The following is a 24647-nucleotide window of genomic DNA, read 5'->3' as shown; positions in this document are numbered from 1 at the left end:
TTATTCCAAATTTGCTTCTTATGAAACTGCGTGAGAACAGAAATAGGATTTGGTGATGGATGTCACTGAGTAGACAATTTAATATAAAGAACTTCCTAACAACCAGAGTTGTCCAATATACTGGGTTGGCCAAAAAGTTTGTTCGGTTTTAAGTAAAAATAAGAGACATTTTTCATTTTCACCAAGAACATTATTGAACAATGTATTCATTAACCAAACGAACTTTTTGGCCAGCCCAATAGAAATAGCCTACCATTGGATGAATTGAGTTCCCTGGGAGGAGAAACAGTCAGGAGAGGGATCTCACTGCTTGTTGGGGAAGATTGTCTATTTTGTATAGGGTACTCGCGTTAATCTTTCAATTCCTCTAGTGAATTGTCATCATGCTAAGAACAAGTTTTTTCCTTTGGCCTGTTTCTGGATTTCTGGACACATTGTAAACATTCAATAAATATATCTTTAAAGAATGAAGAAATAACACAGAGAGGAAACTTGCATTTATCAAGAGGGGCATACAGAAAGTTTAAGATCTCTTAACTGTGAAATTCTTGGAAGGGTTCATTGTCCCTTGGAAAAGTAAATTCAGTAGTAAAAGTGCCATGTCATAGTGACAGTTTTGAAATTTTTCAGAACTCTTTGCTACCTCCAAACAGCTGTCCATTTTTTCTTTCAGTTGTCTGCTTAGACTATTCACTTTCTTTATAATTTCAGGCCCTAACTTTACACTTGGACCTTCTGGAACTAAGAAATCATTCTTTTTGCTGTACCATGTATAATATTTAAAAGAGCTATACTGCCAAATCATCTTTTACCAGTGGAAGCCACATATTGATAAAAAAAACTCTTGATTCCAAAAAGTTTGAAGTCTTACATTAAGGCAAATAAATCACAAAGTTGGTAACTTCTGAATTCTACAAAACTTGTCTGATTTGAATAACATATTCTTGAATCTCATGTTATTGAGTCCATCCAGTACCCTGATTTGCTCATGTCTGTGTTTCACACCCTGAGTCTCAACTCTTTAGTTGGTGGTAAAATCAATGTAATGGGTTACAAGCCAGAATTTTGGAAAAAAAAAAAAAGAGTGAAATCGCAAATATCAGAATGCATCATATCTAGTAAGGCGAAGTATTTTTTCACAAAACTTTTATTTTAGTAATTTAGATTTCTGTGTATGTGTGTATATACATGTGTTGTGATGTAAAATAAATTTCTTACAATGGATCATGAGGGAAAATAGTTTTGAAAACCACTGGTTTACAGGCTGTTCCAGGACACTTAAAATAATGTCAACAGTATGTCTCTGGCTTAAAAGGTCCACTCACTATCCAATTTTCTCAGAAGATTCTTTTGATAGATAATCAGGCTTATACATGGTAAAGTTACTCAGTTCAAAATTTTTTATCAGCAGTAGGAAGAACAGATGACCCAGTTCTCAAAGTTCACGCACTTGAGCCAACTGGAATGAAAATAAGAAGTGTAGGATGTTATTTATTTTACATCATCCGCAGATGAACGGAAGGACAAGTGCTTCATAGCGCCAAGGGTCCCGACATTTATGACCTGCTTCCTTCTCTGGTGTCTACACACAGGCATCCTTCCTTCCCTGGATTTAACTTTGTTGCCTTTCTTCTTTCTATCTTAATAGCCCACTATTACAGTCTCCCTTATTTCTTTTTCTCAGGCACTTGGCAAATACGGGAGGCAAAGTTTACAAGAGTTAAATATTTCTAAGAATCTTACTTTTAAAAGGTTGTTAGAAAGGAGCCCTTTCATCTACCCTCCTGACTTTCTTTTCCTTCTCTTCCCCCACTCTCCCAAAACCACAAGAGAAGTGGTTAAGGCCACTCCTGTTGCTTAAAGTGGGCTCTGTCTCCTCTAGAGTATAAAAAACTACTAGCAGTAGTTGGAAGAAGTCAAAATTTTTAAAAAGATAAGTGAATGTAAACAGTTTTAAATTGCCTTTTTAAATTTTCTTTCGGTAGCTTTACATAGCTATAAATAATATACAGTTCATAAGAAGAAGAAAGTTGATTCTTATAAATATTTTAATCTTTCAACAGAACTAAAATGTTGAACGCATTTCACTTGGTAATATATTCTCCATTTAGTGGTGCTTTTCAAAAAAGCTTTTTTCCCCCCATTTCCATCTTATCAGTATGGGGCACAGAGAATATTTCACTTGAGGTTGAATCTATTTTCCCAATTTTTTTTGGAGTGTCTATTCTCTAAAGAAAGTATTATTAAAAGCAGACTTTTTCAAAATGGACTTTAACAGTAATTATTTTCTTTGAATATGAGAAGGATATTTTGATTTCCCAAATGCACGTTAACTGAATTCTTGAACTGGATCCTTTTGTGGCTGAATTTTCTCTATTTTTTTCTGTAATAGAAACATGACGTTGCCTCCGAGAGAATGCTGAAGCTTAAGACCCCTTGGTACGTGGCTTGCATGAACTAAAGCCGAGGATATCAACTTCATTTTTCTACTCTGCTGTAACTTCTAGAGGTCACCAGTAACTTTTGAACTATGGACATACTCAGTTCATCTTCTTGTCCAGCTCCATGAAACCGCTCTTCAGAGACAGCAAAAACAACTCAAGTTTTCTGTGAAGGGACCTCTGATGGTGGAAAAGACATTTTGTTTTTGGGGGGCCTCAGTAACCTCCACTGTATAAAGTAAGAAAGTTAGCTAGAATAAACTCCAAGGACTTTTTTTTTTTTAAACTTTCTAGCTCTAAAAACGTTTTGATTCTGTTAACCAATACTTAATCGTCAAGTTGACACAACCAATTTTTACATTATTGTTGTGCTACAAAGGTATTAGCTTATTTTTACGCTGCCTAGAGTGGACTTCTTAGAAATATATTGAATTTCATTGTATTATATGTAAATCTGAGCATTTGTCAATGGGAGAAAAAAGAGGAAAGCTAACACTGGCTCAATTATTAAATAAGCAAAGTCAAGACACTGGAGGAGTGTGAGAAAATTTCACAAGGCCAGAACGAAGACAACCTTTGGATTTCTTCTCTCTTTGGTTGAGACAGGTGACCTGTAAAATGTGCAAGATCAGAAAAGACTCACAAATCAGATGGTCAGGACAGTGGCAGCCCACGCCCACAGGACACAATACAATTTGGTCAAGGTACAGTAGTTCGGTTGTTAAGAATCTTATCTTTCTTCTAGTAGCTATATAAACAGTTTGATGTGTTTGCTCTTTTCAAAGCCTCAAAAAAAGGAAAAGTTGCCAAGATGATTCCCAAAATAATTAATGAAAACCCTGCTCAGTCAGCAGCAGCTGATTTGAGTTGACCAGCGTGTACCTCGAGGCAACAGGAAAAAAGATCCTTGCAGCCCTCTCCTCAGGCAAGAATGCTGCCATTATCTTGTTTCCGATGAAGAAACACCTCCCCACACATTCCCATGGATTGCTGAAACTAAAGGTCATTTTCCTCCAATCTAGAAAACAAGGTAAAGGGAACTAAGGTAGGGAGCTCAAATGTAAGTTTTGAGAAGCTTCCAGAAGCCTTCACTTCTGCCTAAAAACTTCTCAAGAGGAGGCTTAGGGCTAGGGAGATAAACAGTACTATCACATTACTGATCCTAGAGATGTTTTCCCCACTCCCATTTGTCTTTGAAGTAAGGTACCCAGAAGCAAAAAAAGGAAGAAAAAGAAAACAACAACTTGGGAAAGACACAGGAACCATATTACATAGATCCCTATCTCCACCTTACCAATCTTTTTTTTAAGTTTATATATTGAAAATTTTCAATATACAAAAGTAGAATAGTATAAAGCTCCCCCTGTACCCATCACTCAGCTTCAACAATTGTCAACTCCTGGCCAGTCTTGTTCATCTCCACCCTTCCCACTACCGGCCCCCCTCCCAGATTATTTTGAAGCAAATCTCACACATCACATTATTTCACAGATTTTAGAGATGACTTTTCCTGATGACTTAATTCTAAGTCTTTCATTTTTCGGAGGTCAGGAAATCCCAAATGAAGGAAGCAAAATGAAAACTTTAGGTAAAATTATGACTGTGATTAAAATAAATTATATAAACTTGTTATAACCTAAGTGGAGTTTTCATTATATCCAAGAAATGGATGTCTGTTAACCATCAGGCAGTCAGCACATATTTACTGAGTATCTCTTATGTTCCTGGTTCTGAAACCATGTACCTCAGATTGGGACTTGAATTCATGTGCTGGGACTCGAACCCGGCCAAAACCCACGGTCTTCCAACTGGGATCACACACCTGGTTTCAGGACTTACTGAAGCTCAGGTTATTTGTCTCATTGCAGAAAGAGTTCAGTGAGAGACAAAGTGATAGGTAAGAAGTGGGTTTATTTAGAGAGAAACACACTCCACAGACAGAGTGTGTGTGGGCCATCTCAGAAGGTGAGAAAGGCACCAGGGTATGGGGTTTATAGTGGTGGGTAATTTCACAGGCTAATGAGTGGGAGGAGTATTCCAGCTATTTCAGGAAGGGGTGGGGATTTCCAAGAATTGGGCCACTGCCCACTTTTTGATCCTTATGGTCGGTCTTGGAACTGTCATGGCGCCTGTGGGTGTGTCATTTAGCTTGCTGATGTGTTACAGTGAGCGTCTACTGAGGCTCAAGGTCTAGTGGAAGCTGACTTCTCTGCCATCTTGGACCCATTTGGTTCTAATCAGTTTATGTCATGTCCTTGGGCTATGTCATTCTTTCAAAGGTTGTACCCTGCTCCCTTCCCTCCTGTTTCAGTTCTGTCAAATCACAAAGCCTTAAAAAAAAAAAAAGACCAATGCCGCCTGCCGATGCAGGGGACACGGGTTTGTTCCCGGTCCGGGAAGATCCCACATGCTGCGGAGCGGCTGGGCCCGTGAGCCATGGCCGCTGAGCCTGCGCGTCCGGAGCCTGTGCTCCGCAACGGGAGAGGCCACAACAGTGAGAGGCCCGCGTGCCACAAAAAAAAAAAAAAAAAAAAAAAGACCAATGGCTCTGATATATGAATATACAATTATTTTCCTAGGAAAAGACCAAAGGGGGTGAAAAGTGGAAGTACATGCACATCATTAAAGAAAACAGGTCTTTGTGGTCACAAAGTTAATAAGCTTTTATTATTTATTAGAACTCAAAAACAACATGAACTTAATTTATTAGACATTCTCAGGGATAATAAATAGAAGATCTGAAATCACGCTTAGACATTTGGTAAGGTTTTTCGGTAGATTTTTTATCTAGCAAAAATAAAATACCTCAGAAGACAAGGCCCTCCTGATTTTAATAGGGCTACCTTTTCCCAGCTAGCCTGCCAGGAGCAATTGCAATCGTGTCCACACAGACTTACATGCACCTACATTCCTGGAAAGAGTGCAATAGAGGTAAAGACGGGACTTCCCTGGTGGTACAGTGGTTAGGAATCTGCCTGCCAATGCAGGGGACACAGGTTCAAACCCTGTTCTGGGAAGATCCCATAAGTTGCAGAGCAACTAAGCCTGTGCACCACAACTACTGAGCCTGCGCTCTAGAGCCCGCGAGCCACAACTACTGAGCCCACATGCCACAACTACTGAAACCCGCACACCTAGAGCCGGTGTTCCGCAACAAGAGAAGACACCACAATGAGAAGCTCGTGCGCCACAACGAAGAGTAGCCCCCACTCGCTGCAACTAGAGAAAGCCCGCGCACAGCAATGAAGACCCAATGCAGCCAAAAATAAAATAAATAAAAATTTTTTAAAAAAAACCTTTCTTTAAAATAAATAAATAATAAAGGTAAAGATGAAGAAAGACCTCATTATGGGGCCACTTTACAACTTTATATTTCAAGATGCAGTTCTTTATAATCTAACAGCCTATCTTTACAAGCTAGTAGTGAGGTTTTCTTTCAAAAAAAAAAAGCTTAAGAATAAAGATTCTCTTATCTAAAAAATTTATTTTTCTTTCCTTTCTTCAATATCAATATTCTATTTTCTGATGAGTTGAAGATTTCTCCTGTCCTAAACTGGCTCATTAAAAATATCCATGGACTTCCAAGTTTACTTTAACTTGAAAAAAATTTACCTCAGTTTTGAAAGAACTGTCTCCTCCAAACATTCCCACTTCTGAATGCTCCCTACCTCAGGGAGAGCAAACTTTCAGCTTTCAGTAACTGTGAGCACAGCTCTCTGCCTCAGACAAGACGCAGATTCTCACAAAACCAAGACGGGATGGGACGAGGAATTCTCATGAGGTCTCACTGAGAAACTCATATTAGACCCGTTCTGATGTCTTCTAGATCTTAGACAGTTTGGACACAGTTTTGTTTTATGGCAGAATCTGTATGAACTGTTAAAGTTCTTAGATTCACAATCATAAGCATTTTTCAGTGTTCATTCATGGAACCAAAGTAGAAATTTAAAACTTTTGGGGGGAAAGTTTACTTATATTATAAATAATATATTTTCATCATCCTCAAATGTCTTGAACACAAACTGAATGTTTACTAAATAATGCTTTGTGGTCCTTGAGTCAAATGTTACTAAAACTTGATATGTTGAGAAAATTGAGTAAAGGAAGCTCCAAGTCAAGGGGAAGAAATACTTCAAGAATTTTCCATGAGTTGGATGTCTTCAGATTGAAAAATATGTAAATATGAACTTCTTTGACCTCTTCATGAAATAGATGTTTTTCTTTGAAAAAGAATTATTCATACAATTAGTTATACCATAAAGAAATCTCTTTAATTCCATCTTTGCTAGTAATTACAGGGCTATTTTTCATTCCCACCTCCAATATTGACATACCATGACATGCAACATGCAGCCTTATAAAATCAAAATGTATTCAAAAGCCCTACAGAGAAGGACCTGGCAGTCAAAAGGGGAGCAATCCTTGCAGAATATTCTGATGATAAAAATAATGCCAGACTCATGGACTCTTTAGGGACTTAATGTCCAGTTTATATAGTTTATAAAGTCTTACATTTATAAATGAGATAATTGGGACCCGAGGGCATTATGCTGTCTACCTAAAGTTGTAATGGCAAAAGCCACTTGTTTATATCAACAAACCTTTACTGAACATCTGTTCTATAGCTGGCGCTAGAGATGTTTTGGAATAAAGAGATGCAAGCCACAGTTCCTGCCCCTACCTTCCCTGCCCTGCCCAAGGGGTTCACAGTCCAGCAGAGATGACTATCTAGGAAGCAGACATACAGAGTGATAGCCGTCTTGTTGGAGGAATCCGCAAGGCGAGCTCCGAGACCCAAAGAGCAAGAAATCAGGTAGAACTTTCTGGATGTGGTGGGCTTTGAGCTGGAAGTAAAGGAACTGGTCAAGAAAGGAAGAGATCACAAGAAGAGGGACTGGCTCCTCGGGTCTTTCTGCATTCACATCAGACCACATGTACTGTTAAAATATTTGGAATCTGAGTTTGATTTTTGTCTGTGAATGATTGTTTCTCTAGGTCAGAGTATGGTGCTAAAGGAGTGAAAGTCATCAAGGGAAAGAAACCCAAACCAGCCACTTAAAACAAGTCTCCCACTGACCACAAGGGGGAGAAGATTAGAGATGGCTGGGTTCGGGCAAATCACTCATCATTCTTGCTAAAAACTACCAGCAAGCAGCTTACATGGGCAGAACCTTCCTATAAATGACAGTTTGCTTCCTGACTTATTCATTTTATCAGTCTGTGTTCTTTTCAACAATCACTTTGACATGTAGGTAGAAAATAGGAAATCTTCAGGATAGAATATGTAAACCACAACTTCATTAATTCAAGCATTCATTGAGCTTCTGTTATTTGCCATGTCGATTTTTTAATGATATTTTAATCATACTTTTAAACCTTTTTAAAGGGGTCTTGGTCTTTGGATTTTCCCCATTTATTTATGTGTTTATCCGGCCCCTACCTTGAAGGCATTCCTAGTCTAGAAAGATAGTTACACAAAGAACTCCAGGACGATACTGTGAAAATTATATTGCCCTACGGAAAAGAGTGGATCAGCATATAGAGGACGGAGCCCTGTGGATTGAAGGAGACCAGTAGACTAAGTATTGATGAAAGACAAGAAGAAGAGTGGTTGCAGAACACCCTCAGAACAGCCATAAGTGACACAAAGTTACCAAAAGTGGGATTTCTGGATATTTTAAATTTGTGTGTAGTGTCAGAATGTGTAGAGTTGGAGAGTGGTGTCAGAAGTTTATTTATTCATTTATGGAGGCTGTGGGCTCTTCCCTGTCCTCTAGACTCTAAACAATTGGCGATCTCCTGGACCTCTGGAAGAGAAGCCTCATTTCTGACCAAAATTTAGGACCCATGGTCTGACAAATATATGAGGAAAATGCGTCGAAGATTTTAAGTCAGGATTGTCACAGAAAATCCAGGATGTATGGTTGCAATGGCCAGCAAAATTCTATGGGCTTCCTGAGGGGGAAAAGAATCGGGAATTTCCTCGTGGTCCAGGGGTTAGGACTCAGCGCTTTCACTGCCGAGGGCCAGGTTCAATCCCTGGTCAGGGAACTAAGATCCTGCTAACCGAGTGACACTGCCAAAAAGTCAAAACAAAACAAAATAAAACATTCCTCATGGGCAAGGAAGTCCTTTGGCCTAAAAATAAATGTGATAAACAGAAAATTATGAATCAATACTGGGTCACTTCAGACCTAGTTCAAACTGATTCCCTGTCAGTTGCACTCATTAAGCTCAACTGAGCAAAGTAATTTTCCAGTGTCAATGGATCCCACATTAAGACAATATTATAAAGACTTAGCAAAGAGTTCTGGTTGCTGGAAAATCTAGAAATTGCTTTTGCATGTTTTCCTCTAATCTATCCCAGTCTACAAATATTTATATTTTCACCAGCATGTACTAGAGGCAATATTCACCAGCTATTTCCAACTCTCCGCAATCTGCCATGTGGTCATATTGCACTTTCTCGGCCCTTTTTGGTTGGTTCAGGCCATGTGACTATTTCTAACAAACAAGATGAAAACAATGAAATAAATTAGAGCATTTAATTGCTGTTTTGAGAGTCCTCAGATCACTCTTCTTTTTGGCACAGAGGTCAACTACATTCAAGATGGCAGCTGCTCTGTTAGCCAAGGTCAATGAGAGAAGACAAAAAATTTAACATTTGTCTCAGCGTCTGCAGCCAGACCTAATTTCCTTCAAGACACATTCCCACAGCCTGGTGTTTTCAGTGACTGCCATTGCCTTTCTTATATCACCCCAAGACTAAGCAGTCTCTTCACCTCACCTCTCTCCCTTAAAATGACAGGCTATCATCTCCAAAGATCAAATTCGTTTATGTCCCCAGCTGATTTCTTGGAAGTGTCTTTACCTATATGGGAGATATTTTTCCTTCTCTTTGGTCTACAACATTGACTAAATGTCGGAACAGAAGCTGTACTAGGCAGTAAAATGACAGCCAGCCGGGGTAGCACAGAAGGAACATCAGAACACTGTAAGTACTACTTTGGCGGGACTTCCCTGGTGGTCCAGTGGGTAAGACTCGGAGCTCCCAATGCACGGGGCCCAGGTTCGATCCCTGGCTGGGAAAATAAATCCCACATGCATGCCGCAACTAAGACCCCACGCAGCCTAAATAAATAAATAAAATATTAAAAAAAAAAAAAGTACTACTTTGGCTCTGAATTCTCATGACAGAAAAGAAAAAAAGCACAGGCTCCGGACACGCAGGCTCAACGGCCATGGCTCACGGGCCCAGCCGCTCCGCGGCATGCGGGATCCTCCTGGACCGGGGCACGAACCCATATCCCTCGCATCGGCAGGTGGACGCTCAACCACTAGCGCCACCAGGGAAGCCCCAAAATGCCTTTCATTTAACCCTCACAACAAGTGTAGAGATAGGTATGTTACTACTGATTTAACAGCTGACGTTATCAAGGCTCAGAGAAGTTGGGTAACTTGCTCAATGTCACCCAGACAGTAGAATAGTGTGACAGGATTTCATCCAAGATAGCCTCGCTCCATAGTGCATGCTTTTGACCATCACTCTACGCTCACCACCTCCTTAGGAATTGGGTGGGAGTTGGGGAATATGCTTTTTATATTTTGGTGTAGCATTATTAGGCTTGAAAAGTTATTGGGCTTGAGGAGAGGCCCTGTTCTAACTCCTTTGTGAATGATTTTTATTTAATTCCATTTACTTATCTCACAGTTTTGTTTTTACTTAACTTTCCATATGTTTTTTGTCTTGTCTCTGTAACAAGCTTTTAACCTCCTGAAGACAACCCTTTGAAATCCTCTAGTGCCTAGAACAATTCCATCACAACTTCCTTTCCTCCCTCCCATCCTGCCCTGGACTTTTTTTTTTATCTTTTTTTTTTTAAAGGCTTTACCTTTTTAGAGCAGTTTTAGGTTTACAACCAAATTGAGAAGGAAGTACAGAGATTTCCCATATACCCCTTGCTTCCATAACCTCCCCCATTATCAAAATGTACCATATCACTCGCCAGAATGGTACATTTATTACCAAGGATGAACGTACCTTGACACATTATAATCACCCAAAGTCCATTGTTTACATTAGGGTTCACTCTTGGTATTTTATTTCTTTGGCTTTGGACAAATGTATAATGACATATATTCTTCATTAGAATATTGTACAGAGTATTTTCACTGCCCTAAAAATCCTCTGTGCTCTGCCTATTTATCTCTCCCCACCATTCCTACCAACAACAGCACACCCACCCCATCTCTGGCAACCAGTGATCATTTTATTGTCTCCAAAATTTTGCCTTTTCCTGAATGTCTTACAGTTGGAATCAGAAAGTATGCAGAGTTTTCAGATTGGCTTTTTTCTGCTAATAATATGCATTTAAGATTCCTCCATGTCTTTTCATGGCTTGACAGCTCATTTCTTTTTAGTGTTGAATAATATTCCATTGAATGGATGTACCACAATTTGTTTATCCATTCACTTACTGAAGGACATCTTAGTTGCTTCCAAGATTTGGTAATTGTGAATAAAGCTGCTTTAAACATCCTTGTGCAGGTTTTTGTGTGGACATAAGTTTTCAGCTCCTTTGGGCAAGTACCAAGGAGCATGACTGCTGGATCGTATGGTAAGACTATGTTTAGTTTTGTTAAGAAACCACCAAACTGTGTTCCAAAGTGGCATTTTGCATTCCCACCAACAGCATATGAGAGTTATTTTTCTTCACATTCTCACCAGCATTTTGGCTATTCTAATATGTATGTAGTGGTATCTCATTGTTGTTTTAACTTGCATTTACCTGATGACATATGATGTGGAGTATCTTTTCATATCCTTATTTTCTATCTGTACATCTTCTTTGGTGAGGTGTCTGGTAAGGTCTTTGGCCCATTTTAAAATTGAGCTGTTTGTTTACTTATTTTTGAGTTTTGTATTCTTTGTATATTTTGGATAACAGTTTTTTATCAGATGGATCTTCTGCAAATATTTTCTCCCAGTCTGTGGCTTAACTTTCCATTCTCTTAATGGTATCTTTTGCAGAGCAGAAGTTTTTAATTTTAATGAAATCCAACTTATCAATTATTTCTTTCATGCATCTTGACTGTGGTGTTTTAGCTAAAAACTCATTGTCAAACCTGAGGTCATCTAGGTTTTCTCCCATGTTATCTTCTCCCATGTTATCTTCTAGGAGTTTTATAGCTTTGCATTTTACATTTAGGTCAATGATCCATTTTGAGTTAATTTTTGTAAAGGGTGTAAAGTTGTGTTTAGATTCATATTTTTGCATGTAGATGTCCAGTTGTTTCAGCACCATTTCTTGAAAAGACTATCTCTGTTCTATTATATGGCCTTATTATATTGCCTTATATTCTTTGTCAAAGATCAGTTGACTCCATTTATGTGGGTCTATTTCTGGGCTCTTTATTCTGTTCTACTGTTTCTATTTGTCTATTCTTTCACCAATACCACACATTCATGATTACCATAGTTTTAGAGTAAGTCTTGAAGTTGAGTAGCATCAGTCCTCCAACTTTGTTCAACTTCAACATTGTGTTGGGTCTTTTCCTCTTCATAAAAACCTTAGAATCAGTTTGTTGATGCACATAAAATAACTTGCTGGAATTTTGATTGGGATCTGGGACTCTTTTTAACTCATCCTTTAACCTCCTGGGTAGGGAGACTTTGGGATAAGTGCTGTAAACATATTTTAGAGAAGTCCTCTCTTCTCTGTTCTCCTCCCTTCCTTTCCTTTTCTTCTACTCCTCTTCTTCCTCCTTTCTTTCTCTCTCTCAAACTAGTTGTAAGACCAAGAAGAGGGTAGGACCAAAGGGACCGTAAAAACAGTCCATGCCTGCTAGACTTAAAATTTTAGCTGCTTTCTCAGGGATAGGATGTGGAGGTAACTGCAATAGAGTGAAAAGAGAAATGATCTAGGAGTCAGGACACAAGGTGGAGTTTTGTTAAACATCAGGATGTGCTGTACAAGTCACTTGGTCAACATGGGCCTCAATCTTTCCATCTGTAAGAAATAATGATAGCTAATATTTGTTGAGCATCTATTATGATTCCTGATATTGTCCTAAGAGGTTTAAATGAAGGAGGATGAATAGGTCGGTGTTTTTCAAACTTTACTTTTATTCAAGGGAACACTTTCTCTTTTTTTGGGGGGGGGTAGGAGTTTATTAATTTTATTTATTTATTTTTGCTGTGTTGGGTCTTCATTTCTGTGAGAGGGCTTTCTCTAGTTGTGGCAAGCGGGGGCCACTCTTCATCGCGGTGCGCGGGCCTCTCACTATCGTGGCCTCTCTTGTTGCCGAGCACAGGCTCCAGACGCGCAGGCTCAGTAGTTGTGGCGCACGGGCCTAGTTGCTCCGCAGCATGTGGGATCCTCCCAGACCAGGGCTCGAACCCGTGTCCCCTGCATTAGCAGGTAAATTCTCAACTGCTGCGCCACCAGGGAAGCCCCCAAGGGAACCCTTTCTTAAAATAAAGTCTCACATGGCTCCCCAATACATAGAACAGATAAAAGGGGAATACCACTTTTATTTATAAGTTGAAAAGTATAACATTTCCTAATGAAACAACTGAAGAGATCACAATTTGTGACCACCACTGCATCCAGCTTTGATCTATAACACATTTGAATAGCATGCATATTTTTAGTTTTAAAAATAACTAAAATTAAATTCACTCAAATGCTTGTGGATCCCTGAAAGCAGTTTTGTGGGATCCCTGGTTTCCACAGAGCACAGTTAAGAAGCCGCTGGATGAGTTTATCTCTGAAGTCCCTTCTGAATTTCATGTTCTTTCTGCATCTGAACTTGGCTCAAATGGCAAAAAATGCTGCCAAGAATACACACAGACCAGTCACTTTTCTCCGCGTGAAGGAAGATGCCTCCTTTTCTATTTCCCCATAGACCAATGCCCAGTACTAAAAAACTATCACTATGACTGGTTTTAATTTAGTCTCACCTTTAACAAGTGTTGGTGACCAGTAGTAATGCTATAGCTGTGACAAGTCATGACTGCTTTGGGTTTCAGCGTGGATTCCACCTGTATAAATCTGAAAATTTCCAGAGGCATCAATTCAAGCTCAATACACTTTTGGATGCCGTCAGACCTGAAATCCAGGGAGGAGGAAGCTTGAAATAATATGGCATCGTGAATGTCAACAATGCTGCTGGGATGGAAAGAGGAGTCCCCATCCCACTATTTACCTGTGGGATCCTGGCTAGTCATTTTATATTTTGGGGCCTAGTTTCTTGAACCAGAGATCATCTCCATGTCCTCTGCAGCTGAATCCTTCTTTAGTCTCTAAGTATACATCCTTCTGTGATCAGCTGCACTGCCTTGTATCTTCATTGCTTCTCAGTTATCAGCAGGGCTGGCTTCGTGGACAAGCATCCTGTGCATAACAAAGAGCCTCATAGTCAGGGGGTCCTGTGCTTGGTTTAATGCTATGACATTGCCATCTTGAAATTCTTTTTTTTTTAAATAAATTTATTTATTTTTGGCTGTGTTGGGTCTTCATTGCTGCGCGCGACCTTTCTCTAGTTGCGGCGAGCGGCGGCTACACTTCGTCGCGATGTGCGGGCTTCTCGTTGCAGTGGCTTCTCTTGTTGCGAAGCACAGACTCTAGGCATGCAGGCTTCAGTAGTTGTGGCACGTGGGCTCAATAGTTGTGGCTCGCGGGCTCTAGAGCACAGGCTCAGTAGTTGTGGCGCATGGGCTCAGTTGCTCTGCAGCATGTGGGATCTTCCCGGACCAGGGCTCAAACCCGTGTCCCCTGCATTGGCAGGTGGATTCTTAACCACTGCACCACAAGGGAAGCCTGCCATCTTGAAATTCTTAATAATTTAATCTTTCAACTCTGTTTTGTAAGTGAAGTTCAATGCACATAAGCAGAAGGGATACAGGAAATATGTATGTCCACCACTGTTCATTGCCACCTCATTAGCATAGCCTTCAAGATGCCCACTGGCACAGAATCCCAGTGAACCCACAATGCATGGGAGTTCAGTAAGACCTGATGCAAGTACAAAGTGTGTTATGTCTATGACTGTGTAAGCGTGGTGCTCACAGCTCTGAGAAGCAAAGCTTTCTATTCGAACCAGAACTTGCTTTAAATGCAGAAAGAAAGCAATGCCATTATAAGGCACATAAACGATCAAGGAATACTAACATATTTTTTGTTACTCATGTTATTTCTCTGCATTAGCTAACCACTTATGCCCAAAATGATGACAAAGAAGGAAAGGGGAAGATAGGGAAACCCATTATGTCTTTTTTCTTTCAGTCCTTCCTTGCTCATCAGTAAGCGGAAGGCAGAGAGTGTTCGTAGAATGTGTGAGTATCAAGAAGTGAAATAAAAGCAGCTGAACTAATTTTGTCAAGCTTTTCCACTGGTCTGGCAAGAGCAAAATACATATGCAACCATGAACTATGAAATACAAATTGTATCATTTTGGTTATTCCACGTACAAGTGAAGTGTTCTTATATTTGCATTTAAATCTGGCATTGCATGATATAAAACGAATGTGAAAATTCATAATAACATTTTAATTTTTCTTTACTTAGAACAACATTAGATAGCAAATAAAAAACACAATGATATGAAATACATAGGTATAAAGCTAACAAAATATGTATAAGATCTCTATGAGGAAAACTACAAAATTCTAGTAAAAGAAGTCGAAGTAGGTAAATAAAAGGAGAAATATTCCATGTTCATGGATAAGACTCGATACTGTTAAGATGTCAGTTCTTCTCAGATTGATCTATAGATTCAATGTGATCCCTGTCAAAATTCCAGCAAGTTACTTTGTGGTGATTGACAAACGGATTCTACAGGTTATACTGGAAAGGCAAAAGACCTAGAATGGTAAACTTAATACTGAAGAAGAAGAAAAAAGTCAGAGGACTGGCACTGTACCACTTCAAGAGTTACTATAAAGCTATGTTTTCAAGAAACTGTGGTGGTGTTGAAAGAACAGACAAATGAAATAGAATAGAAAGCCCAAAATAGACCCACACAAATATAGTTGACTGATCTTTGACAAAGCAAAGGTAATTCACTGGAAAAAGCATATTCTTTTCAATAAATGGTACTGGAACAAGTGGACATCCACATGTAAATTTTTTAAAAAAAGAATTTAGACTCTGACCATATATCTTTCATAAAAATTAACTCAAAATGGGTCATAGAATTAAATGTAAAATACAAAACTACCAAACTTCTAGAAGATAATATAGCAAAAAATAAACATTAGGCATACGGAAAATCTCCCCTGGATTATCCTTTATTCTCACACTACTACCACAATTCACTTCACTTTTGAAACCAAATATGTGGGTTTTCCACACATCAAGCAGTTCTCTAACAACTGGGCATCCTACAATTTAACTCAATTCTGATACTATCTACCTGGAGACTCAGGTAGATAGTAACAGAATCTCACAGGTTAAGGGCTCAACCCTACAAGACTGCCCTCGCCCCAACTTCAGATGTCAATTGAAATTCCCAAGTTGTCACCTATACTTCTGACTGACCTGCTATAAATCGAGGTTCCCACAACCCCTTTGGGGGTTCAATAATTTGCTAGAATGGCTCACAGAACTCAGGAAGGCACTTACTTACATTTACTGGTTTATTATAAAAGGACACAGATGGAAAAGATGCATAGGGCATGGTATGTGAAGGGTCCTAATCAAAGGAGCTTCTATTCCCATAGAATTGGGGTAAAATACCCTTCAAGCATATGGATGTGTTCAACCAACCCCACTTTGGCGATTTTTATGGAGGCTTCATCATGTAGGTATGATTGATCATTAACTCAGTTTCCAGCCCCTCTCCCCTTCCTGGAGGATGCGGGGGTGAGGCTGAAACTCCAAAACTTCTAATCATGGTTTGGTCTTTCTGATAACCGGCCTCCATCCTGACATTATGAAGGAGTTAACCAAGAGTCAGTTCATTAGAACAAAAGACAGACCTATCACCCAGGAAATTCCAAGAGATTTGGGAGCTCCATGTCACAAACTGAGGTCAAAGACTAAATATTAGAACTAATACTAGAAATACTAGACAAAAGAGCTCCTAGTGCTCTTATCACTTAGGAAATTACAAGAGTTTTAGGAGTTCTGTGCCAGGAACAGGGGCAGAGACCAATATATATATTTTTCTATTATTTCACACTAGATGACCTTGGGTCTGACAGTGAGTTTTGTTTTTGTTTTATTTTTGGCTGTTTTGGGTCTTCTTTACTGGGCGCAGCCTTTCTCTAGTTGCGGTGAGCAAGGGCTACTCTTCGTTGCAGTGCGCAGTCTTCTCATTGCAGTGGCTTTTCTTGTGGAGCACTGGCTCTCGGTGCACGGGCTTCAGTAGTTGCAGCACATGGGCTCAGTAGTTGGGGCATGCAGGCCCTAGAGCACGCAGCCTTCAGTAGTTGTAGTGTGCAGTCTTGTAGTTGTGGCTCGTGGGCTCTAGAGCACAGGCTCAGTTAGTTGTGGCGCACGGGCTTAGCTACTCTTCGGCACGTGGGATTTTCCCAGATCAGAGATCAAACCCGTGTCCCCTGCACTGGCAGGTGGATTCTTAACCACTGTGCCACCAGGGAAGTCCCAACAATGAGTTTTTAAGATGTAATGCCAAAACGAGATGAAAAATATTTGTTAAGTTGGATTTCGTTAAAATTTAAAACTTCTGCTCTCTGAAAGATGCCATCAAGAGAATGAAAAGACAAGCCACAGACTAGGAGAAAAATATTTGTAAAAAACATATCTGAGGGCTTCCCTGGTGGCGCAGTGGTTGAGAGTCCGCCTGCCGATGCAGGGGACACGGGTTCGTGCCCCGGTCTGGGAGGATCCCACATGCCGCAGAGCGGCTAGGCCCATGAGCCATGGCCGCTGAGCCTGCGTGTCCGGAGCCTGTGCTCTGCAACGGGAAAGGCCAGAACAATGAGAGGCCCGCGTACCGGAAAAAAAAAAAAATCTGAGAAATGACTTGTATCCAAAATATTCAAAGAACTCTTAAAACCCAACAATAAGAAAATAACGTGATTAAAAGGTGCATACAATATCTAAACAGAGGGACTTCCCTTTTGGTGCAGTGGTTAAGAATCCGCCTGCCAATGCAGGAGACACAGGTTTGAGCCCTGGTCCGGGAAGACCCCACATGCCGTGGAGCAACTAAGCCTGTGCGCCACAACTACTGAACCTGTGCTCTAGAGCCCACAAACCACAACTACTGAGCCCGCGAGCCCAGAGCCTGTGCTCCGCAACAAAGAGTAGCCCCAGCTCACCGAAACTAGAGAAAGGCCGTGTGCAGCAACGAGGACCCAATGCAGCCAAATAAATAAATAAATAAATTTATTTAAAAAATATATATCTAAACAGACACCTCACCAAAGAAGATATACAGATGCAAATAAGCATAAGAAAAGATGCTCAATGTCCTATGTCGTTAGGGAATAGCAATTTAAAACAACAGTGAGATACCTCTACATACATATTGAAATGGTAAAAATCCAGAATACTAACAGCATCAAATGCTGGCAAGGATGTACAGCAATGGGAACTCTCATCCATTGCTAGTGGGAATGCAAAATGGTTCAGCCACTTTTGAATACAGTTTGATGGTTTCTTACAAAGCTAAACATAGTCTTACAATAGGATCCAGCAATTGCACTTCTAGGTATTTATCTAAATGAGTTGAAAACTTATGTCCACACACAATGAAATGCTGCAAATGAATGTTTATAGAAACTTTATTTATAGCTGCCCAAAACTGGAAACAACCAAGGTGTCCTTCAATAAGTGAATGGATAAACAAACTGTGGTACTCTCACACATTGAAATATTATTCAGCGATAAAAGGAAGTGAGATATCAAAGCCACAAAAAGTCTTGGAGGAAGAATCTTAAATGCTTATTGATAAGTAAAAGAAGGCCGACTGAAAAACTCATTTTGTATGATTCCAACTATATGACATTCTGGAAAAGGTCAAGCTAAGGAGACAGTAAAAAGATCAAGTGGTTGTCAGGGATTTGGGGGAGCACGGAGGAGGAATGAATTGATGGAGCACAAGGGAATTTTAGGGCAGTGAAATTACTGTGGAGAATATTGACATGGTGGATACATAGCTATGCATCTGTCAAAACCCCTAGAACTGTACAATGCTAAGAGTGGACCCTAATGTAAACTATGGACTTAATTAACAATTATGTGTACCTACTGATAACAAACGTACCACACTAATGGAAATAAATACATTAATACAAGAGGAAACTGGGGGTGGGGTATATGGGAACTCTCTGTACTTTCTGCTAGATTTTTCTGTAAACCTAAACTTCTCTAAAAACATAAAATCTACTAGTTAAAAACAAGAACAACATCACAACCAGTCAAGAAAGAGAGGGCAGGAAATAAAAGAAATGCTTTATATTTTAACACCTTCAATAGTATTTTTCCCTGGTTTTTGAACAAGGGACCTGACATTTTTACTTTGCCTTGGGGCCTGAAAATTATGTACCTGGCCCTGTTTATCACTTTGTATGAATAATAATAACTAATGTTTATTGAGCACATACTATGCACCATGCACAATGCTAGGCACTTTTAATATATAATTCCATTTAATTTTGACAACAACCCTATGAGGTAGGTCCTATTTTCATGCCCCCTTAGAAATAAGGAAATCAAGGCTTGAAAAGTTGAGTGTCTTGATCCAAGTCACTTAGCTTGTAGGAGAAAGAATCAGACTTGAACCAAGCCATCTGATTCCAGAGTCAGTCCCAGGTCCTGACCACCAACTGTAACCACTGCCATCTTAGATTTCAAGCTTTCTGAGCTACTTCTTTAGCTATGCCATTGATTGCCAAATATAAACCTCACTGACTGCAGCGCTCAGGCATCTGCCAAGATGACAGTCTTGCAATTTTAATCATCTTGGGCTTAATGTGAATATTCCCAACTAGCAGATACTTTTAACAAAGCCCCTTAAATTCTTTGGATGCTGCAAGCTGTGTAAATGCACAGGAGTCTTGTGAACATCAGCATGGACGGTACTTCTTTAGACACATAAATCATGAAGGCTTTAACTTTCTCTAAGAAAACATGCAATAAATACATGCTTTTATAAAGCCGACCTCGACAATTTTGATTCTGAACTGAGAAGACACACGCAAGATTTGAACAAGAAAAGAAAATCAAAATGAGTCCTTTCAGCTTCTTTGCATAAGTTTTTCCCATACTTACTCCTGCTTTTTTTTTTTTAAACTGGCTCAGCACATAATTACAGGGTTAAGCAAATGAGAACTTGTTATCTGCACGGGTTTTGGGGCGCAGTTGTCTGTACAAAGTTCAGGACTATGACCATCCCGTAGGCCTCAGCTGTGCAGCACAGATATGTGCCTCAACTTACCAGATCAGGTCAGCTCTGCAGAAACCAATCTCTCTCATAGTAACCACTGATCTTTAAAGGATCTGTTATGAACTGGTCTGCTGAAGTGAGTTCTGTTCTTCTGATAGAAAGCCAGATACAACTGAACGGTCGAGGCTGTCGTGAGAGCCTTTAGAAGTTTGAAGTAGATGTGTTTAATCCTGCTGTGATAGAGTGAGGTAGCCCATACATCTCTGCTTCTTTGCTGCATGATGGACGCATGGGGGATATGTTATGATAAAAATCCCAATTATGCCTTCCACCATCTGTTAATAGCATGTGCTTGTGGACACGTTGCCAGGAAATATCGAGAACAAAGGAATGAGAGGCTCTCATTCCACAGAAATGAATCTCAGCTCCCACTGACGCTTGCTGGTTTGGTTACAGATGTGTCCGTGGCCTCAACGCCCAGACCCACACAGCACAGAAGGCCGCCTTGGGGAAGCTAAACCAGGCCAGGTCTGTTTGCAAGATGGACTCAGTGGAAGGCAACATTGACGTTTTTCTTACAATGTCTCAAAAATACAATTAAAACAGAAAGAAGCAACTAGCTCCCACTTCACATACATATATGACTAGCTCACTGATAGTCATTAAAAAACCTCAGCGCTCTTTGAGGAAAAGGCATGAACATGGCATGTTTTGAATCAAGTTTTATAAAAAGATTAAAATGTACTATTTAAAATATGTAGTCTGGAACCGTCATATCTTATTCCATCAATTTTTTCTTCCAAATGATTGAGAATAACTGTAATAGACATAAAACAATCTATAGAAATAAGCAAGAACTTAATATAACTAATATCTATCTATATAATATAACTAATATCTATATTATAGATATATAATAACTAATACATAATTAGAACCCATATACAAAGCAATGCACTGCACTATTAGTTTCCACCTCTATCTAACTAAACTGGTATCAGAGTTAACCAGTAAAAATTCTGCTATATTTTTGAGATTTGTCTATTTTATAATGTGATCCTAGAAAATACCTGGATTTTTAAGAGACATGTCTAAAGTACTACAAGATGGAAATTATTGAGTTCCAGGAAACCGATAGCATATATGAGATGTTAGAAGATGCGCAATTTGCTCATTATAACATATAACCAGGGATCTTAGCATACAGACCACATGCAGAAATTCCTTGGTAGAAGTTGAAAATACATCTGTGAAAGCATGAACTCTTCATCTATGTATAAAATAAAACAAAACTGAAATCTTATTTTTGTCCCCAAAAATCCCTTTGATGATACCTTTGAAAAGTTTTTTAATTAGGACAAATTTTCCTACTAGCATCATCATTAAATAACACCTTCCTATGCTCACCTCGCCAAAATTCACTTCCTTCCTCTCCGGCAAACATTCCTTCTCTGGAGTCTTCTGGCACTGCATTTCCCTTGTCAGGGGAGCTGCATGCTGCCCCCCATCTACCCTGAAAGCTGGCTGTCCTCAAGAGGAAAGTCACACAGAAGATCTTGATTAGAATGAAATTCATGCATTGTTTTCTAGTGTAACCTACTCACTTTAGAGGTGAAGAAATTGATGCCTTCAAAGTTAAATGATCATCACGTGGCTTCTTACTTTAGCTGCTAGAAATAGAACTTCTGATTCTCATTATAGTGTTCCTTCTACTACATTTGCTGCCTTTCTTTATCCATTTGTCTTTCCACCTCTTTACTCTTCCCCTCCCCACTCCTAACAGAACCCCTAGCCCGAATCAAACTGCGATTACTCTTCAACCCCATTCTCACGGGACTGAAAGGAGGAGAAAGGGAACGCCCTCCCCTTCCATTCTTTCTTCCTGTGTCCCTTCTCTCTGTCCCCTCTGTAAACAAAATTTTAAAAAGGTTAATACCTAGGCACATCATTTTAATGGATTTTTAAATTAAGAAATTAACACCTAATTCTTGTAGAATACTTGAAAGATACAATCATAATGAATAAGACAAAAATCATCTCTAAATCCACATCACAAAGATAACCCCTGTGAAGATATTGATCTATTTTCTTTCTAATATTTTTTCAATGCATAGCTCCGTTTTAATATTCTTGAGACTATCTTAGAGATAAGGTTTTAATTCCAGCTTTTTTTCTCATGTCACTAAAAATAATTTAAAGCATAATTGTAACTATTGCTTGTATTTTATTATAAACTCCATATTGAAAGGATTGCTGACTTCTGGTTAATCATTATAATGGACTCTGTCTTAGTGGAGTACTGGTAAACTGGCTTTCTGGGAAAAGAGCCCTGATTTGCAGCATTTGCCAATTTCCATGGTGTAAATACTACTCCTATGACTGATTTCAAGCTACCAAGATTTAACAAATGACTCCCAGACATTTCTGAAATTTTAACAATAGCTTTTTTTAAAAATTTAATTTAATTTATTTTTGGCTGTGTTGGGTCTTCATTGCTGTGCGCGGGCTTTTCTCTAGTTGTGGCGGGTGGGGGCTCCTCTTCGTTGCGGTGCACGGGCTTCTCATTGCAGTGGCTTCTCTTGTTGTGGAGCACAGGCTCTAGGTGCACGGGCTTCAGTAGCTGCAGCATGCTGGCTCAGTAGTTGTGGCACACGGGCCTAGTTGCTCCACGGCCTGTGGGATCTTCCCCGACCAGGGCTTGAACCAGTGTCCCCTGCATTGGCAGGCAGATTCTTAACCACTGCACCACCAGGGAAGCCCTTTAACAATAGCTCTTGCAAGCTGGTATGAGCCAGTGGCCACACACCACGGACTGGGTGTCATATCTCTGCCCTCAAGACATCAACACTTAAGTAGGGTGGCAAAGAGGTCCTTGATAAGCAAAGAAATAGCCTTAAACCCATGGCTGTCTTAATCTTCTCCTTAGTGTTTTCATCTAGCTGTGTTCCCAGCTGATGGTCTTCACTGAGTAATCCGTCTCTACTAATGACCTCAGAAAAAGACTGGCAAACAGCGTGGAATATCCTTCTATACTTCTTTTCACATTCCTTCCCCTGGTTCCTCAAAATCACCTTCCCTAGGCTTTGCTTCCTACTCTCTGTTGCTTTTCAATCCTAATGGTTTCCAGCTGTGTAACTTCTTTTCAGGTGCCGTTACATATGTTTTAAACATGGAAGAACACAGTTAATCTGAAATGAAAAAAAAACAACTGACATGTAACTAACCTTGTGGGTAGGTGGAATGAGCTTTCAATCAGCTTTCTTTTTTTATCTATTCACTGACCTGTTCTTTTTAAAAGATAAATCTTAAGACTGTGACATTAGGCTCAAATGCAGAGCTTTTCTGAAAGTTTGATTGCCTAGAATGGGATTCTGTTGTCCATGAGATTCAGAACAAATATGCTGAATTTGAATTTGAAATGTTTCATGTATCATCACATTGTTATTACTCTTGGTCTTCTTAACTAAGTAAAAAATTAAGTAAAATCTTCAGATATTTTCTGAATTCATCTCGTTTCCCCACAAAGCTTAAGTGCAGAGCTTACGTGCAATACATTTGTTAAATGAATGAAGACTGACACGGGGCATACAATGAATAGCAGTAGAGGACTTCCCTGGTGGCTCAGTGGTTAAGAATCCGCCTGCCAATGCAGGGGACACGGGTTCGAGCCCCGGTCCAGGAAGATCCCACATGACTGCAGAGCCTGCACTCTAGAGCCGGCGAGACACAACTACTGAAGCCCGTGCGTCTAGAGCCCATGCTCCACAACAAGAGAAGCCACCACAATGAGAAGCCCGCGCACTGCAACGAAGAGTAGCCCCCGATCACCACAACTAGAGAAAGCCCGCGTGCAGCAACGAAGACCCAACACAGCCAAAAATAAATAAATAAAAATAAATGAATGAAATAGCAGCTCTCCATAAAGTAATATCTGCCCTTAAAAAAAAATGAATAGCAGTAGAGAAAAGGTCAAATATTACAGTGTTAATTGTGTCATAAATAAAGCTTAGGAAGTGAAAGGACCTGGGTTGAAATCCCAGTTCCCTATTTACCAGCTGTGTGACCTTGAATGAGTCATTCAATCTTTCTGCGTCTCTGTTTCCTCATCTTAAATAGTTGGATAATACTTACTTTTGTAGGGTAAGATTGTGAGGTGTTTCAGTTATTTATCTCCATGTAACCAGCTACCAAAACTTACTGCTTTAAAACAGCCATTTATTTTGCTTTTAATATTGTAGGTCAGGAATTTGGGGAGGGCTCAGCTGGGCAATTTGCCTCTGTTCCACGTGGCATCTGTTGAGTTTGCTGGGCTGGCGGTCAGAGATGCATGTCATAGGTATATGTATACCTTCGTGTGCATTAGTGCCTTAGTGCTTCCTGGCATTTCCCTCTCATCCTCAAGGTTGGGGGGTGGTGGATGGCAAACCTTTCCTGTAAAGGGCCAGATAGTGAATATTTTAGGCTTTTTAGGCTTGAGGGCCACATGTTCTCTGTCACAACTATTCAACTCTGCCATTAGTGTAAAAGCAGCCATAGCTAATAATGTAAAGAAATGGCTGTGTTTCAATAAACTTTATTTATGACATTGACATTTAAACTTCGTATAATTTTCATATACCACAAAATATTATTCTTTTGTTTTTTTCCCCCAACCATTAAAAAATGTAAAAGCCATCTTAGCTCAGAAGTCCTGCAACACAGGCAGTGGGCTAGATTTGGCCCATGGGCTATAGTTTGCTGACTCCCTACACCTGGGCCTTTATATACAGCCTGGGCTTCTTGCCGCATCATGGTCACACTTCTTATATTAATATAATGGCGGGCTTCCAGCAACAAGTGTTCCAGAGA

General features: G+C 39.7%; 1 long non-coding RNA gene across 1 annotated transcript; it reads right to left on the bottom strand.

Moving 5' to 3' along the window:
• Positions 1-2176: 2176 nt before the first annotated feature.
• On the bottom strand, positions 2177-20121 carry LOC137224707 (uncharacterized). Its single transcript, XR_010943458.1, has 3 exons — positions 19851-20121; positions 3324-3459; positions 2177-3052 (listed from the first exon to the last, which is right to left on the bottom strand). It is a non-coding gene; the product is annotated as an uncharacterized lncRNA (long non-coding RNA).
• Between the last annotated feature and the right edge of the window lie 4526 nt (positions 20122-24647).

The sequence above is a fragment of the Pseudorca crassidens genome, chromosome 5 (assembly GCF_039906515.1).
Source record: "Pseudorca crassidens isolate mPseCra1 chromosome 5, mPseCra1.hap1, whole genome shotgun sequence".
Taxonomy (NCBI): Eukaryota; Metazoa; Chordata; class Mammalia; order Artiodactyla; family Delphinidae; genus Pseudorca; species Pseudorca crassidens.
Note: the sequence above shows the minus strand (reverse complement) of the source record. Positions and strands in the feature narration are given on the sequence as shown.